The following is a 19,489-nucleotide window of genomic DNA, read 5'->3' as shown; positions in this document are numbered from 1 at the left end:
TCAATAAAAATGCATTACTATCACAATGCACAGGAAACAAACACAATTTACTACATTTGTAAATACACACATTAAAATATTGAGCACTACCTGCTCTGGAATATTGAAAAGCAGCTGTGCTACTATACTGGTTCCTGAGTTCATACCCTTCCAAGCTTTTCATCAAATGGCTGGTATGTTGTATCCTTAAAGCATATCGTACTGAAAGGGAATATGACACTGCTGCAGACTTAGTTTCACACGATGAGGGTCAATTAACCAACGCGCATCACACGTTACTTTAACAAACTGGTCCCCTAGGCTTTTTACTGCTGACATCCCATCCGAGATAGTTCTCTATTTGCCAACTGACCATATCGTTATGAAGTTTAAATCTGCATCGTCTGTCTAATAGCTTCAGTGACGGCCAAACTCTTTCGAGCTGACCCCATAGCACTTTAATTGCGTTCTGTACTGGCGTCTTGGTTACATCATCAGTCTTATCAAAACTGTCTCTCAGATCGAATGTCATGTACACTTTCCAAATTCTGACACGTCTCCAACTTGCGCTGTCATTGGAGCCAACTGGGACTGACCTCATATATCCTTGGCAACTTTCGCTTCCACTAAACAGTCACGGTGGTCGTCATTCAAAACAAATCGGTCGCCAGAATTCAAGATACCACGAGACAGATCCTCGAACAGTTTATGCAGCGTAGATGATACAGAAACATCGAGACACTGTCCCTCTGGACCATGGTCGACGAGACCAAAGGGCTCCAGGATCTTTGACCCCTTGGTTATAACATTTCAATGCCTTGAATAGCGGCTACAAAGCTAAGAACGGAGGTCGTCCATGTTTGTTTCTGGAACGTACCTCCGTCATAGGATATCTTCTGGGAGAACACTATCCAAACTCTCCTGCTCGGTAAATGCTAATTAAATCTGCCTGAATTGCAAAGGTTTTGGGAAAAGTACATGTTTGGGAACAGGGTAAAATAGGCCTAAAATGTGGTTAACATTTGACCTCGGAGCACGCCATCACACGGCGAATGAGAACTGCTTCAAGAGACCTTGAAAATTACAAAACAAAAACAAGTCTCGACGCGTACACTTTGAAGTCGCGCGCGCTGACCAGAAACAAATCATTTTTGGCCTGACATAGAATATCAGAGCATCGTATAGAATTAATGGGGAAGGGCTAGAATTTTTCAAAGAAAGGGACAACTTGATGATTTAGTTGAAGTCACCTTTCTTTCTGCTATTTTGGTATTTCAAGTTTCATAAGATTAGGGATCGGAGCAAGGACAGGGACAATTTGAGGTCTTGGAAAGTTTCGAAGTAAAGTGTTTTTTTTTATAATTCAATACTAATTGTAGGACAAAACTGTGGAAGTATACTATGATCAGATCAGCAAGGATCACTATAGAGTTACCCGGGACACTTATGAGTCAAACAATTAACTTGATTTCATTGCCACTAGTTTTTTATATTATATATAACTATAAGAAACGTTAGAAGTCATTGGACACTTTTGAGGTCAAACATACTTTTCACCGAATACTTTTTTGTTGGATAAAGCAGATGAAGGATATGGTGATCGGATTATCAATTCGGGATATCTTGGATTTTTGGAGTCAAAGTAGTTGCTTCCATTGAACAAAATGCTTTCTCACGGCATTGGAAGCATAATCCCAAATTAACCTGCATCATCCTAGATATTTATCTAATTACAAACATTAAACAAGAAATGCAATTCATCTATTTATAACATGTCACACACCCATCAATCTTTGAGCATTTATAAATATGCGTAAAAATTCGTACAAATGCAGTACATTTATAAATTGTATAAGTTGTCTAATTACAGAACGTTATTAAAGTTGTAAATGAGGTATTAATAAGAATGCCATGCTCATATTCAACTTAAACTATGTACGAAAAATTAATATCAGAGGTCTAATTTCAAATATATGCGTTCAATATTGATAAATAGCCTAATTCCTAATTACAGAAATTCATGAATGCATAAATAGCAAAAAAAGTTGGTAATAAGGTTCCCAAGCTAATATAATACCTCAATTGAGTATCAAGAGAACGGTTTTAAGGTAGCGGTAAAGACTATTTTTTGCACTAATTCTTTTCTCAGAGTTAATGTCAAGTTTCAAGTGTTAGAATCAAGATATTAAGTTCAAATTTTCAGGATAACTCCCTTACTTAATACTTTCTCCAAAGAATATAAAAATTGTATATTTGCAACCATGGTTTTGAAATATGACACCAGTAAATATTAAAATTTAATTTTTCATATTGTTTACATATTTGAATTTAATAATAATTTGATAGTACTTAATACTACCAAATTAGTTATAAATATGTTGACACTATTAATTGTAAGATGTGTACGGCAGGATTTGTAAATAAAATTTGTTTTTATGATTTTACATGGGTTTACATATCAAAAAATTATTAAAAAATTCTTTCAAATTTCAAAATGTGATTTTTCAAAAAGTACTTCAAATACAGAAAAATTGTGCCATAGTCATCTTGTCTGTAACCTTGTTAATAGGCTGTAAAAATTCCATGTCCATATCTCATTTCAAAGGTTGGATTAAATTGGCATAAAATTATGTAGGAAAACTGTTATTCTGTCAAAAATGTTGAAAACAAGCCATATTTGCACCCCTCTTTTGAAGTCACAGAGCAGTGTTTTTGGTTAATCTCACTTTTGACACCTCTTTGACACTCAAAGAATCAAAAAATGCATTTACAATAGCAGTCACGCATTCTGAATGCAAGCACTGCCTTGTCAAACTTTCCTGAAAAAAAGCAAAAAATGACTTTCCCTTTTCAAACATTTTTTAAAAGCTAGGGGACCTCTACCATAGTTAATACACTAAGGACTCCCCAACTTCCTCTTATTTGGTCAGTTTTTCAGAAGTTTCAACAGGCTATAACTCTGCAATGCCTTTGACCCCAAATGTCTAGTTTTTTTTATTCCACAGAGAATGTTGACTACTTTTATATTTCAATAGTTTTATTGAAGTTTATAACTGACGCCCTAGCCTTTACCGCCACCTTAACTAGGCTCTACTGAATGGACAAATAGATAGATGACCGAGTATTGTCAACTCAGGGTTTCCTCTACGTGATCAGGTGTGCTAATGCATTATTCATTTTCGACCGTTTAACAGTGTGCTTGCTACCACTTTCCGATGTTTATCTGATATTGCTGAGGTCAGCTGAGATCAGCAGCAGCATTTACCTGCCGGAAGTGAAGTTCGAATCTAAGTTTGGTGCACCTTTTCTACGCATGGCAGTACACACATAAGCTAATTTTTGACTGTGGTCAACTTCTGCCTACTGTTTATGTGTATTTTGGCAGTGATCCAAAGAAGCTCTGTTCCGGTGAGTGCGTTATCACGAATTAAATTGTGTTGGTTATAGCGCCACTACCTGTATGTTCGTGTGTCTTTTAATCGTGAACTGGCACGTGTCGCTCGTAGTTTAAGTTAACGATATTCAAGCTAAAATAGCGCTATTGTCGGGCACTGGACACTTGAATTTGCCATAATATTCAATTTATTTAGTCAGCTGGCCACGCTAAGGTGTACTGTATTTGTTAGTAGACTATTTATTTTACTGGTTTTGCTGAATACTTGGAGCAATATCTTTTATTTGATAATTTTTCATTCATTCATACATACATACATACATACATACATACATACATACATACATACATACATACATACATACATACATACATACATACATACATGCATACATACATACATGCATACATACATACATACATACATACATACATACATACATACATACATACATACATACATACATACATACATACATACATACATACATACATACATACATACATACATACATACATACATACATACATACATACATACATACATACATACATACATACATAAACATACATACATACATACATGTAATGTACAATATAATACAACTCTACATATTGAAAACAGATAACATGCTGTAGCAGTAAACAAGGCAAACAGAAAAAAAAAACTACAAATAAGCTTTTTTTTCTATGATATTGCTGTTTTCAACTGTATATTGATGAGTTAGATGTTATGAATGGCAAACTTTTTTTTGTGGATAAAAGACCATAGGGGTGAAAATTAGCATCTTTGGCGGGAAAAAATCAATGAATGTGAAACATAGCATAGGTGACGGAATATATTCACTGGCATTATTTCCCGCCAGATATGTTGGTTCGCACTCATTGATCTAGAAGGGACATTACATATTTGGCGGAAAAAGTCAACCCGTATGCTAATTTCACCCGAGAGGTGTCACCAGTTTTGTCTGTGGGCTTTTCCGCTAGGTGGCCGGGTGCCTTACGTTGTGAGTTCGAACCCGATTGAAAACACCGTATTTTCTACCCTTGGTAGATAGCTATTCTGGTGAAAAGAATTGTCCCCAAGGCTATCTTCACCCAGTTTAAGCAGTGTATTCATGACTTCGACAAAGTTCTGTGCGTTTGTGATAGGGAGTTACGAGTGTGTGTGCTTCACGAATTCTACAGCGTGTGAGAGGTCGCAGACAGAGAAACTGTAACAACCGCAAGTCAGTTATTTAGAAGCCGATTAAAAATCCCTTATTGTCACTTAATATGATATGATAAAAGATAATGGGCAATGTTGTTGTTCAGACGCAAATTAGGGACAAGAGTTTAGCAGCTTAGCATCAATACAACTCTACTAAGAACGTGTCCGAATGCACGCCCGCCCGGCCATAGTTGATTCCATACAATAATAAAGGTACGGTCAGTCAACTTAACTTAGTATCTATTAAAGATCTTGTGAACACCTACCTAGGGTCCAAACTTCACAATATATTCAAAAAAAAAAACCATTGCGCTGGCCGCCGGAAATGGGACAGATAATCAGTAAATTGCCCAGCTATTTAGCCAGCCTTTTAGTGAATTCACTTAGTGTTTAGCGAGAAACTTTGTTTACTTGTCAGAATATCAAGTGTTCAGACACGTGAACTCAAGTCGCAGCGATGTCTGCTGTGTGCCTGTCATTGTTTATGAGTGTTTGTATCTGTCTGTGTCTGTCTGTCTATATTATCTGCTTGTCTATCTTTCTGCGTGCGCGATATCTCAAGAAGCGCGTATAATATTGAAATCAGATTTTGTACATTGATTCCGTTAGATAATTGTAAGAAATGATAAGATTTTGGTGAGTGTGGCTCGCATATTTCATGCTCACTTGCATCATTATGATTTTCGAAAATAATAGACATCACATCGACATCAATCTCAAAATGTATTTGATAGTGTTTGGCACATTGGCCCCCACCTTAAACTTCTAAGAAATAACGTAACAGGCAAAATATAATATTATAAACTCAATTACGCTAACTGTGGTTTATTTTGCCGTTCAAAGTCCGCACCCAAGTTATGTCATCGTAATTGACCAATTTTCGCTACGAAGCAGCCTGCAGCGGGGTTGACCTTTTGATGACCCGCATAGTCGCAAAGTAACCCGCCACAGATAGCTGTGTTTCCACAGCTTAACCTACTGGTACTGTTGCTGTCAGCCTTGGTCAAAAGCCTTCTTTTGAAAAAATAAGGCATTGTTGAACCCAACAAATATCACTATGTATATGCTCTACTCAGTTGCCTTCAGAATTTACATTTTATTCACTTCACGCTGACAACGCTTATTTTCCGCACCGTGCTACATAGTGGATAGCTGTCACAAGACCTATTATCATGAGCTGTCATCATCACCCCTTTTTCATCAACTTTTCTATTGCAGGCATGAATTGAGTCGATTCCGAGTGTTTGAGTTGTGCATGTAGAAAAGATACTTGTCTGATTCAAGAATGCTATATTTTGGGCGAAAAGTCAGCTTTTCACCAAGGATGAACGAGGCTATCAGAGCGTTCAAAGGTTACAAAACTTAAAAAAATTACAGGCATGAAAAATATTATAGGCATGTAATAATAATTACAGGCTTAAAAAATACAGGCATGAAAAAAAATACAGTATGAAATAAAGTTACAGACATGAAAAAATATTACTAGTATTAAATAAACAAATGACAGGTATGAAATAAAAAAATATACCTATGGCCTTATTAAGCCACAGTAGCAAAGTATTTTAGTGAAACCTGTATGGGTGACCTTTTATTTTATCAATTTAAAATAAAAATCAATTTATTGATACCATTAATTCAGGGCAGCTTTAACCTAAACTGGGCAACTACAATGGTAACTCTTAAAATATACAGAAGGAAATACTACTAGACAAAAATAATATAAAGCTAACACGTCATTCAAAAGCTGGTTATTGTGAAAGAAAATTTGACGGATATGCCTGAGACTTATAAATGCCAACCAAAATGAAGTAAAACATTTTTTTTCAGAAATGTGACACTATGAAAAATTAAATGTGGTATTCCATGCTTGAAATAATTGTGTTCGGGTGGGTTTGTAGTGTTTGACAGACATATTTTCATATATCAAATACAAAACATATTGCACAATCAAAACAAAACACATATATGTTTGGCAAAGAGAGGGGATGGCTCCATTGACCTATAATTAACGAATCCTAGTCATTGAGCAGCGCCCTCCTGTGGTGAAATGATACAAATATCCTATCAGAGAAATGTTCTACTGCAATTTAGGAGAGTATTACGATTTCGACCCTATTATCTCTGCAAAGGGTCAAAGGCAATGGAAGTCATTTGGGCATACAAAGATATTGTCACTGACAGAAAATCCTACAGTTAATGCAAGAAGGATTTATTTTTTTAAAATCATAAGATTAACAAGCACCTCTTCAACTAGCTAATTCTGATTGTCAATTTCGAAATGCTAAGTACATCCAATTTATCGCCATTCAAGTCCATCCATACCTAGAGGAATTCAGCGAAATCATAGTTGACTCGCTAACACAATCATGCTTTGTCGACCACATTCCGACTTCACTGCTGAGGAAATGTCTCGATCCCCTACTTTAATTCATCGCAACAACTGTCAACCTGTCTCTACACACTGGCACAGTTCAACAGCTGAAGTCAGCAGTTGTCACTCCCCTCCTCACTACTTAACTGGCCTTCGATAAAATGAAGAATTAACGACCTGTGTCCAATTTGTCATTTCTTTCCAAAGTATTTGAGAAGATCATCGCTGTTCAAATCATCGACTGCCTTAACTCACTCAATCTGGCAATTCAATTAGCATACATAAAATTTCACAGTACAGAAACTGCCCTTCTGAATGTATACAATGGCGATTATGTTCTACTCATTCTCCTCGATATCTCTTTTGCGTTCAATACTATCGATAACAAGATATTACTTCACGGACTCTCTAATCATGCAATGTCCAGAGTTAGTGGTTCCTTTTATACTTGATGCAAAGGGACCAGTCTGTCAAAATCAACGAGATCATCAGTGCAACATCATAGCACTGGCTCAGTGAGCGTCGCTTGTTAGAAAGACCGTTGAGGGCGCATAACTGCGTAGCCAACGAAGGGGCTGTCAGAGAGTCTAACTTCGTGCATCCATTAAGGAATGTTTAGTATCTTCAACTTGAGAAAACATCACCTATTGTGGCCTAACATTTCTAACCGCTGCACCTAAACTATAGAGCGCACTACAACTCGACATCAAAGAATTCCTAAACAGGAACCTTTCTAAAAAATGAAAAAGCACATGTGCTCCAGAGCATATAATGCGTCCTAGCGTGAAAGATCAAAGCACTGATTTTTGGCTTTGGCTACTTATAAACTTTGCTTGATGATTTATTGATTGGTGGATTGTCCAGTCACAAACCAACAGCTCTAACCTTTTGAGACCATCGACAATGCAATTGAATGGTGAAAATATATCATCATTCCTTTAGAAAGTAATACCACTGTTCGATAACATATTTACCAAAAACAATCATGTGCATCGGATCGATTTTGCGATCGGAAAAATCGGCGGAAATCACATTTTCGGGAGCGTGTTTACGTGTGTTATCCCTTCAACTACACTTTACATAATGAGAATAATCATCACAGGATCACTATTTATTCTAGGATACCACCTTAAATTGACATAACTGCCAGATGGGATCAGCAAGTATCACATTACGTATGACCTAGTTAATGTTTTACTCATAGATTGTAATGATATCTTATCGATGCTGTGATATTAAGGAGATTGTAAAAAAAAAAAAAAAAAAAAAAAAAAAAACAACTTTTATATCGAAATAAATAATAGTCACATTTAACAGCACTGTAAGCGTTAAATTTTCAACCCAATGAGATAAATTAATCGACCAATGTTTTTTTTTGTTTTGTTTTGTTTTGTTTTTTTTTAATTCGGGAAAAAGTTGGCACGTGCTTCGCTCATAATCGCAGCCATTATTCGGCCAACCTATTTTCACCCTAAAATCGAACAGTGGCCGTTGAAATATATGTAAATTTCATAATTTTGTATCTCTACATGACCATCTGGATCAAATTTGACCAACTTTCGATCATGAATGTCATTTCTTAGCATTGCATTTCGTAGGAAGAATAACACTTTCTGTTCAGTATCATTATCGGCAAACGTTATTTCTAGCCGATTGACGAAAATATGAATTTCAAATTGAGAAAAATGAAACATACAAATACGCTATTTTATTTCAGATTACGATAAACAACGTTTATAATGCCACATGTTAACACCAATTTGAAATTAGAAATTGACTGTAAATGACTTTAGTGTAAAAAGACTTTATTGTGGAAAAAGGGGAAGGGGTCGAATTCAACTTGACGGCTCTGAAGGGGACTTGAATTTTGCATCAGACGGTGTGAGGGGGACATATTTTACGGAAAGTTATTACGGAATTATGGCATTGACAACAGTATTAAACTAAACACATATGACTCCACAGAAATAGATCACACTTTCATTCTGAAAGCATAATATTTCCACAATACAGACAGTCTTCTATCCAGATCGATGCTGGTAAATAGTGTTCTAGTTATGACAGTTTATGTAAATTTATTTATTTGATTCAGTTAGGGGGGCACCGGTACCGTTATTGTAAAGCTCACTACCCGCAGAGAAATTTGACATCAGTGAATTAGATACTCAAAGTAACTTGTCAGAATCAAACGATTAATCGTAGGCAAAAGTGTCAAAACCTGATGTGTAAATACAGGTTAACTATTCTCGTTAGTTTCCACTTGTTGTTTAACTCAGAGAATGTTTATAAACTGTTACAGTTCTATTGATAGGGACATCCGATGAAGTTATAATCAAATAGAAATCCATGAAAGTTGTATCGATACAGAGACTGTGGAATGTTAAAGGGAAACCTAAGTCCAGCGACATTGACCGTTTATCCCTCCAAAATCACCCTTGAATAAAATGCAGCTCAAATTTGCAACATAATTGCACGCGCCGACGACTACGGAGCGACGAAAAGAGACATTGAAGTAGACGACATTTATGGAAATGAGCTCGGAATTCCATGGGCGCAAAAGGGCTCATGGGAGGAGCGTGCGTGACGTCATCGGCGATACAGACGATTGTAGCTTGCAGCTGAAGGAGTTCTGTAAACAGTTCAGCGCGTTTGTAAGACGACTATGGAGAGTTCGAACGGCGATATTTCTGACATCGAGTATTAATTTTCCCCGACTGAAATCAAACCATACTAATTTGAACCAAGATATCATGAAAGCATCTCCACACATCGTTCATATTTGGTTGTTTTGCGTTTTGTGTATGATTCCTCGAAGGGAGTCACTGTGCTTGTACAGACCCCGAACTGAATTGGAGACACTGAGTGACCCTGCGATCCTTCAACGCTACGTTTCTAAAACATAGTTTTTCTTTACCAGTCGCTTAAAATTAATTTTTGGTTCGTGAATGATACGGAAGGATTGACTGATTGTATGTGTTACCATAGACCCTCGAGGGTCTATGGTGTTACCATGTAAGTCGAGCTTGGCCAGATCTTTAAGGTTGCGAAATCTCCGATATGTATCGGAAAATATTTATTCGCGATTCGACAAATCTATAGTGTCGTCTATTTTTCGAAGTTCGTTTCGAACTTAGGAAGTCGGGCTTACTCAGATCTACAAAGTGATGAAATCTCCGATATAGTGGATATTTGCCCGCTATTTAAAAAAACAGTATCATCTATTGTTGTAAAGAATGTATTTCATACAAGACCAGCCAAAACTCCCGATGATGTCCGATATGTCCTCTGTTCAAGTCCCGATCGATCGCCAAGTAAAAATGTATTACCTGTACAGAATGTAATTCGTGCAAGGCCTTCCCAAACTCACGGTGATATCCGATCGGCCCTCTCGACGAAGTCCCGATAGTAGTGTATGAAAGTTCGTGTGGACATTTAATGAACAAATGCTTTGCATGTAAAACATGTATTTCGTGCATGAATAAATCTAATAATGTAAAACATACAGTATTCTTGACTACCGGCCATGGATGCTGTTTTTGAACTTAGAGTCGGACAGAGGTAGTCGGATCTGTTAGGTGGTGAAATCTCCGATATACATCTGACATTTACCCTCAATTTGACAAAGTATCGTCTAGTATCAGAGTTAAAGTCCTAAGTCGCCGATATTTATCGGATAAATATCTTATTTCGCAGACCCGGCGTGCCGACACCACACAGTGCAAGTAAATCTAGTGACAGATTTCGGACAGGGTAGTGAATTTCGCTCAAAGCCGTTTCATAAATGACGAGCACTGCGAAATCTTATTACCATATCCTTCGAAACTTTATTGCGCTTATCCTCAAACTGTTAACAGGACGGAAGTGTTATTTAGGGGGTCAAAGTTGCCAAATTGTTGACCCCATGTTGAGTGCGTAGTAATTGGACTGCTATCGCAGTAATCGGACGTCGTATTTCTAATGTGATTATAGGGGCTAAATATTGATATTTTAAAAAATTCAAACCCCCGATTTTCAATTTCGATGTGTTTAGAAAACTGTTTGTAAAAATATGTGATAAATTAGTTACGTCTAATCCATGGACGACGCAACTATAGGCCTAAGCTTATTTCGACGTGTATGGCGCTTAAATATTATCGGACATGGGCTGTCTCTGTGTGTTGCGTTCGACACCTTGTATCGAACGGTGTGGCTAAGTTTGTAGCCCGAAATAGCTTCTACCGAAAAAATATCCGAAACGGGACAACAGCGTCACTTGACTTAATATACTGTCACATGACTTGTAAAACACTATCAATACAGAGCGAAGTGAGTACAACGAACAGCATGTCATTAAATGTCCGAAAACCGAGGTCGTCCGAAAACAGCCACACTGAATCGTCTGCATTAGCCTAGGAGTCCCGGCGCAATTGATATTTATCGGGTAAATATAATATCGGCGATTTGTCAGACCCGCCGTGCCGAGACACAATAGGCAAAAAGTCATTCCAGTATATCTTGTTATATCAATATTACCAGGTATGGTCCCGAAATTGCCTATATTTATTGGGTATATATCGGCGATTTCGCAGACCCGGGCTGTCGAGATAAGAGACGCTTTGTGTAGTTTCCGTCTTCGGATTTTAGAGGTCCCGAAATCGCCAATATTAATATTTATCTGCCAGTGGTTTAAACCGGCGATAGTAGGCTGACTCAGCATGTCAAGATACGAACCGCATTGTGTAGTATAGTCTTGTATCGGTATCAGAATCCCGAAATCCCTTATAAAACAATCATCATGAAAGAAGTAGAACATAACTTTTTATCTTTTAAAGATTTTATAACTCGCCCGACTTTCTTTAGCCACTGTCTTCGAAAAAGCTGTTCTGTGGGACGACGATAAAAGTTGACCCAGTTTGTTCTTCCTTGAGTGATTTTTGCACTCAAGTGAACAATAGTTAATCATTTTTTATGCTACTGAGCATTAAAGAGTCGTAACGTGCAGAACTGCACTGCTGCAGTCATAGACTCCAATGCTTTGGTAAGCTGTTACACACGTTCGTGTATCGCCGATGACGTCACGCACGCTCCTCCCATGAGCCCTTTCGCGCCCATGGAATTCCGAGCTCATTTCCATAAATGTCGTCTACTTCAATGTCTCCTTTCGTCGCTCCGTAGTCGTCGGCGCGTGCAATTATGTTGCAAATTTGAGCTGCATTTTATTCAAGGGTGACTTTGGAAGGGATAAACGGTCAATGTCGCTGGACTTAGGTTTCCCTTTAAGGTTGTATTCATATCCTTTTTTAAAATCTACAACGATTCCTTGTTGTGTTTTGCGTTTTCACTCAATTTTGTTAATGTTGCTCTGGTTCAACAAAGAGCTTATGTAAAATACAACTCGCCAAGCTGTCTTTTTGATGTCCGACTCCCTCCGGACAATGATCTAAAATTAAAATAACCCCCTGCTATCCGTCGACCCCGCTACCGTCAAAAATGAAAGTTTCTTTAGTTGGAATCACGCTGTGTCGATTTCTAATGTTTACTTTCAAAATGCAGTTAATATTGCACAACTAGATGTTTCGTCGGTAACGTCGCTATTCTTATTCGGGAAAACCAACACAAATTTAGTATTTTATCCAATTCGTAATTCGGAATTGCATTTATTGATAAAAAATAAGGTCAGTCGATAAAGATACCGCGCTGAAATTGTAAGCATTAATTTAGAAATACGGCGCTAAGAAAGAACATTCAAGAACGAAATTTGGTTCAATTTTAATGTAATTGGTGTAGCGAACCGATGAAATAAAAGAAATTTGTCTGTATTTCGACTGTCATTTTTTATTATTTCATGGAAAAATTGGTTTGCCGAATAATGTCACACATGATTATTCATTATAAATATTGCTCAAATTTTCTCTGCAGGTCATCTTCGTTCTATGATATTTATAATGAGTATTAAGGTTTGTCAGCTACGGTCACTATTGATTGCTGCAGCAGTGAGACTGGTTTTGTGCAGTGATGACGTAACGCTCCCAGGACAGGCTAGACCAGACGATCCACATGCTTGTTTTTGGTTCGAAGGACAGACTGGATTATGGTAAGGCAGTAATGGATAAAAAAATTCTGAATGCGAGATGTCGACAAGTAAGGAAACTTGTGTAAACCATCTGTCATGCATTTTTGAAGCTGTTTGTAAAAGAATGGGTAGCAATTTGCGGTGCTTGCTCATTTGTGTGCAATATCATCATAACATACATACTTTCGAATCTGAGTATTTATATTGTGCTAACCGACGTGTTCTTGAAAGGCCATAAGTGTGGTAATCGAAGGTATATCTTTGTGCTGAAATTGAACTATAAGAATATATTTTTCAGGGTGTATAGATGCTGTGATGGTTATATCAAAAACAGTGCGTTAAACCTGACTGAGAATTGCATAGGTAAGCCATGCATTTAGATTAAGATTGATTTGTTTGTAATATATTTTCTCTAGTAGGGCTATAAAAATAGAGTTATTGAAAGATTGTTGTGACGCAATGTCAAGCTAAGTGTTGTAACTATGTTGTGTCAAATAACGCTCTGCTCATATATAAAGTTTTCCAATTTTTTAAAAAGGTATTGTAAAGTATTAGGAACCATTTTACGACAAAAAATTAATCTGTAAATCCTAGATAAGGGTGAGTTATCGTTTGTTTGTATAAACTCCGGATTTGAGCCTACCATGTGTCCGTGCATGTGTTGTGTTATTTGGTCTGGCACGGCGCTAGCTGATTGTTTTTTTTTTTCCATAACAGAATGTCCCGATGGATTCTTCGGCTCCTTCTGCAGAAACAACTGCACCTGTGAAAATGGCGGAACGTGTAACAAAGTTGATGGTTTCTGTCATTGTTCAGAACTATATTTTGGAAGCAGTTGTCAATATTCGTGTAATTGTCAAAATGGGGCTACTTGTATGCCTGACGGCTCTTGCGTTTGCGCAAATGGCTATTACGGAGAGTTATGTGAGAGCGAATGTTCTTGTCTCGAACCTCGCGAATGTGATAGTGAAACAGAAAATGTGTCTGTGGAGGTGGTTTCTACGGCGAGTCATGCTTACCTTGTAACTGTTCGGATAACGGATTATGTGACCCAATTAATGGCTCTGTTCTTGTAAACCTGGTTACTATGGTGAAAACTGTAAGAAACAGTGTTATTGTTTCAATGGAGCGTACTGTGGTAATGATCCATCTGATCTTTGTAAATGTTCATATGGATGGATTGGTACACACTGCACTGATTGCGATTCTGGAATAGTTAAATCAAATGGTCTTCCATTTTGTGAGGATAAATGTTTGCATTGCTACAATGGACACACATGTTCGGTTGAAAATGGCGACTGTGAGTGTTCACCTGGATGGCAAGGTAACAAATGCGATAAAAAGTGTGACGAGGGTTTCTACGGTAACAACTGTTCAGAGATATGTAAATGTGAACATGGTAGCTGTAATCATATCGATGGTTCGTGTTGGTGTGACAGTGGATGGACTGGTCAGCGTTGTAAGATTCCCTGTCCCTATAATTGTGTTCTGTGTAAGAGAAATGCATGTACAGCTTGTAAAGCTGGATGGACTGGTATAAATTGTACTGATAGATGTAAACCAGGCTTCCATGGCAAAGGTTGTCAAGAAACATGTCCAGAATGTAACTGTACCACGTCCTGTGATGATGTAAATGGACGTTGTTTTGATTTTGTCAGGTAAGAATTGTCGCTCCTTGACCATAGAACAAATTACTTCGCATAACACAATTGGAACTAATTTGGGATAATTGGATCTTCATATTTTTCAAATTTCTCAAAAATCTTTGGTGCTCTATAGCTTGATGTCTCAATATTGCAAATTACTCATAAAACAAATGTGTAACCTAAAAAGAAAAGCAGATTAGCTTACATTTGCAAATTTTAAAGACACTACTTCACCATCCAATTATCCCAAATTAGTTCCAATCGTGTTTCATAAACATTGTGATGAAACAGTAGCATCACACGTAGCGCGCGCAGATAAAATTGGAAATTGCAATTCAACGTTATATGACAGTTTTTATTTTTGATACTGGTTAATATTTTAATGATATTTTGGACACCGTTTTACAATGACACCGTTTAGTGTACAATAATGCAATAGGTTATTTCACCGGTAGTAATGTTCTTTCAACGGCATTGCAGTGTCCATTGCTTAAGTATAATAGCCTTTGACCGAAGCTTGACGACTAACGCAGTTGAGTGGCTGGCCATATACATTTTAAATGACTAACCTTCATTGTCACTTTGTTCTATTAATCATCTGTCTTCCCTTCTCTTATTGGTTTAGACCTGTACCGACTTTTCTTTATGCATGCATAGAAGGAATTTAGTCTAAGCGTGTCTTAGTTGAACACATGATAATGTCCCTTAGATGACAGACGAAATATTGTCGAATTGTTTAATTATCCTGGACACACAGGCGATATTCTACGCCAGAATCCGAAATTCAGTTGGAGCAAAGAAATTCCAAACGAGATCTCGGCAAATGCGTTACTTGCGTTCGTGATTTGAAACTCGCGCAGCCGTTGATTCAGCTTTTTGTGGGTTCCGTCTGAAAATTTAACGGATTTGCCCATATTTGGTGATCGGGAACTTTCGGTTTGTACCAATTATGAATCCGAAGATAACCGATAAGGTACAGTGACAACGTTAACGGCGGTACATGCGGCGACGAGATCGTAGCGACGGTACAATTTAGCAGATTTTTTCAGGTAACTGCATTTCGTGTTTTCATTTACGTGTAATCGGAAGTGTAGTGATATGTAATTTTATGTGGGAGAATGCAAATATAAATAGTTTTTTAAACGTACAAAACAGGTTCTCCTCACTTTATCGTCATGCTGGCTAGTTAGTGAGTGTGGTGGTACTGCTTCGTTAACTTTTGTTGTTTTTTGTTTTGTTTTTGTTTGTTTTTATTTTGTACGAGCTTCCGTTTGTTGTTTTGTATGTGTGACGTGTGTCGTTCGGTATCCATAGTCACGGCGTCTACCGGCACAGTGGGAAAAATAAACATCTCGCTCAATAGTTTTCCCGACGGAAATTTCGACTTTCATCGTAATTTAATTTCTGCTCGTTGCAGAATATGTGCTGGAAGATGTACTGTACCTCGTATTTGTGTTCAGATCATTTTTCGGACATTAATTTATGTTCTTCCGTGAATGTTTTCAACGATGTAGACGACGTACACCCTAAACGGTTTTGTAAAGATTGTACGCGGTGTATTGACACCTACAAAACAGCTCATGCGGCCAGTAGAAGTTACAATTATGGAACCGAAGCGTTTGAATGGCAGAAACACCCAAGGAATGGCCAGTGTTCGGTATGTAGGAGAAGTAAAGGTGGGAGGAAGAGAAAGTCGAGTAAGAATAGGGGAAGAAAATCAACTGAAAGTAGTAAGTAGAGTTAGGGATGAGATGTCAGTAATGGAAACAAGATAGAAGAGCTTGGGGAAAAAGTGGCAGAGAAAGCCAGTCGTGTTTTTAGAGTCTGTGTTAATCGCAGTGGAGACAGATTCCCTTTTCTGACGTTGGATTTTGATGTTGACTGCCCTATCTGTAAATATGTCTTCGATGGTTGTGTACAATTACAGTGTGAGGGTCCCCATACTTGCTGTGCAGACTGTTTGTCACACTGGTTATTTGAGTCACCCACTTGCCCTGTATGCAGAGTTGACATCAATCTTGAGAGCATAGTTTCTGTCCCCATACAACATATTAATTTATTTTACAATCAAACTATCAGATATGACTATTCGTCAAGTGGCTGCAATGCTGTCATTAAATTAGTGACCTCCAAAGTCACTGTGATAAATGCCCGTTCTTGATCATAGTTACTGTAAAAATGGAGTTCCAAAAACAGCCGCCTCTGATGAAAAACAAATGACCGGACAAACTGACAAAAGGCTTGACACAAAAGAAGCAGTGAAGCAACTTATGGAAAGTCCTGACTTCGAGACGATAGCCACTTCAATTGTAAAGAAAAAAATGGAACATACACCAGGTTTCAAGCAAGAAGAACCACTCACTTTTCAGACAAGAGCACAGGTAAAGTTTTATTTCATAAAATATTTTAATTTCTAGAACATTTTGATACTAGGGGGTGGGTGAGGGACACATATTTCCAAATATGATCTTTTTTAATTTTAATACCTTAGATTATAACTTATGTTTCAATAATTTTGTGAAATTTAATGGTAGAAGCATTTTGTTTCTATTAAAGGGATGCAACCGGAATATCAAGGATTTTTGCCGGATTCATGATGTTTAATTATACATCTGATTCAGTTCATACATCCTATATTTTTCAGTTTTTGTGAAGGCGGTTCAAGTATGCCTGTCTACAGTGATGAAAATTAATAATGAAAAGATCTGTTTATATAAATTTGCAAGTGAATTTAATATACATTCTGGAGTTTGTATTCTTTTTCATAAGTTTGTAATTTTCTTTCATGTTGATGACTCAAAGTGGTAATTCAATCAGTCGTTTCATCTGGTATATGTGCCTCAAGCGAGGAAACAATCTAATCTCACATCAAACCGCACTTAGACAAGTCGAGCAAAATTAGTAGAAAAGACAAGGGAGGTGGTAGCTGGAAAAGAGTGGACACAAGATCAAATGAAAAAAAAAGTTGGGCAGACTTTGAAGAGTTTTGGTCTGGGGCCAAATGTTCCACCAGGTGCAGGCCTGATGCTGAAGACTAGCCTTTCCCTGCCATGGAACAAGCTCAGGGAATTGCGGAGGTAAGAAATTTTGGCTTTGATCACAAATATTTCCAGTCAAGCTGTTGTCAATTGAATTATTACCAAAACCTTACATGCACTTCAAAAATATAGTTGAGCCAAAACAATACACTGTACAACTGTTTGTTTCATTAACAATGATATTCACGGATTACAAATACTTGGAGTTGACAAAACCACAGCTTGACTCGAAATGTTATTGTGACCAAAGCCTAAATGTTTTCTGAATGAATTTAGTTATCCAAGGTAGGAATTACTGTATAAACAATTAATATCTAGCATTGTGCCCTCCAAGTCACTTTGGCAATCAATGTCTCATGAATTTTCTCTGTGACTTTAGAACATTGTCATTAAATAGGAAATTATACTGTGATTCAAGATAATTTCACAAATTTCCACATTAACTCAAAAGTTTCCTGAAATCTTGTTTGTTAGAATACATACAGATACCTTGTATTTTGATACAGATACAATTGTAGTTTTGATATCTCATTTTTAATCAAAGTTAGACATATTTATATTTTAGATGGTTGAGAAATTGGAATATTTCCTTGCAAGGTGAAGGGACTGATAGGAAACTGGCTGAGCAACTGTGTCTACCCATTAGCTGTGAAAGGGCTCCCTTCATATTTAGTGTGAAAGGCCTAGAGGGCAAGTATGAGACAGAGGTCAGACTTGCTCCTCTTGTACATGTCTCTAAAGTAAAGCAGGCCAATTTTGATCGTCTTGACAGTCTAGAAAGGTAACTATTGTGCATTCTTTAAAAAGAAAAGAGTTGAAACATTGGTCATCTGTCTTGTCAACACAGCATACACTTTGATAACCTTGTTACTATAGAACCACGTGAAAAGTCAAGCTGCACTTGTCAAAAGTACTAATGCTGATTTTCAATTGAATCAAATGTGTTTGTTGGCTGGATATGGATGTTTCAACATGTTGTCTGGAATAAAAAACAAGAAAATTTAGACAGAACAAAAACAGTGATTCAAAATCTACACTATTTTTTCTGTAAATAAGATTTACAATCCTTTTTTGTTCCACTTTATGCAGAAAGTATTTCAGAAACTGACAGATATCTAATGAAAACATGGATTTTCATGGACAAGTTTGTTTAAATGTGTTTGCATGAAGGGCTTAATGTGATACAAGATGATGTTCATTACAGCCACATTATAATTCTTCTGGTGTTTTCCTATATGCACAAATGAAATTGTTATATGTTGTTGATATATGTTCTTCATCAATTTACAGTGAAAATAAACTTCATCATCATAATGTACTGCCAACTGAAGTCTGGTGCAAGATAGGGGAGACAAGGGAGGTGGTACTATGAAATCTGTTTTTCAGATTTGCAACGTGTCATCCCCCAATTCCATACACAATACCATCCCTAGGAATATCTTTGAGGCACCAGACAAATGACACAACATTGAAGTTGCATACAAAGCCAACTCACCTGATGTAAATACTCTTGATGGGGCTACATGGAAGTGAGTATAACCTGAACTTACACAACATGTGCATGCAAATGTAATCTGGTGTTAATGAATGTAGACATTTATTGATTGGCTATTGGTTTTTTTTTTCTATGATTTTACTATTGATTTTTAAGATGAAATTAGCTGTTATTGATCATTATATTCTTGTAGAGATAAGATTCTCAAGTTGTTTGCTACTGCTGACTATGAGTATTTCACAACTCAGTATGGCCTTCTGCAGCTAGTGGTAAGGAACAAACATTACACAATACTTTTCATATA

This window comes from Ptychodera flava (genome assembly GCF_041260155.1).
Source record: "Ptychodera flava strain L36383 chromosome 23 unlocalized genomic scaffold, AS_Pfla_20210202 Scaffold_24__1_contigs__length_23054250_pilon, whole genome shotgun sequence".
NCBI classification, from domain to species: domain Eukaryota; kingdom Metazoa; phylum Hemichordata; class Enteropneusta; family Ptychoderidae; genus Ptychodera; species Ptychodera flava.
This window is presented reverse-complemented; position numbering follows the sequence as displayed.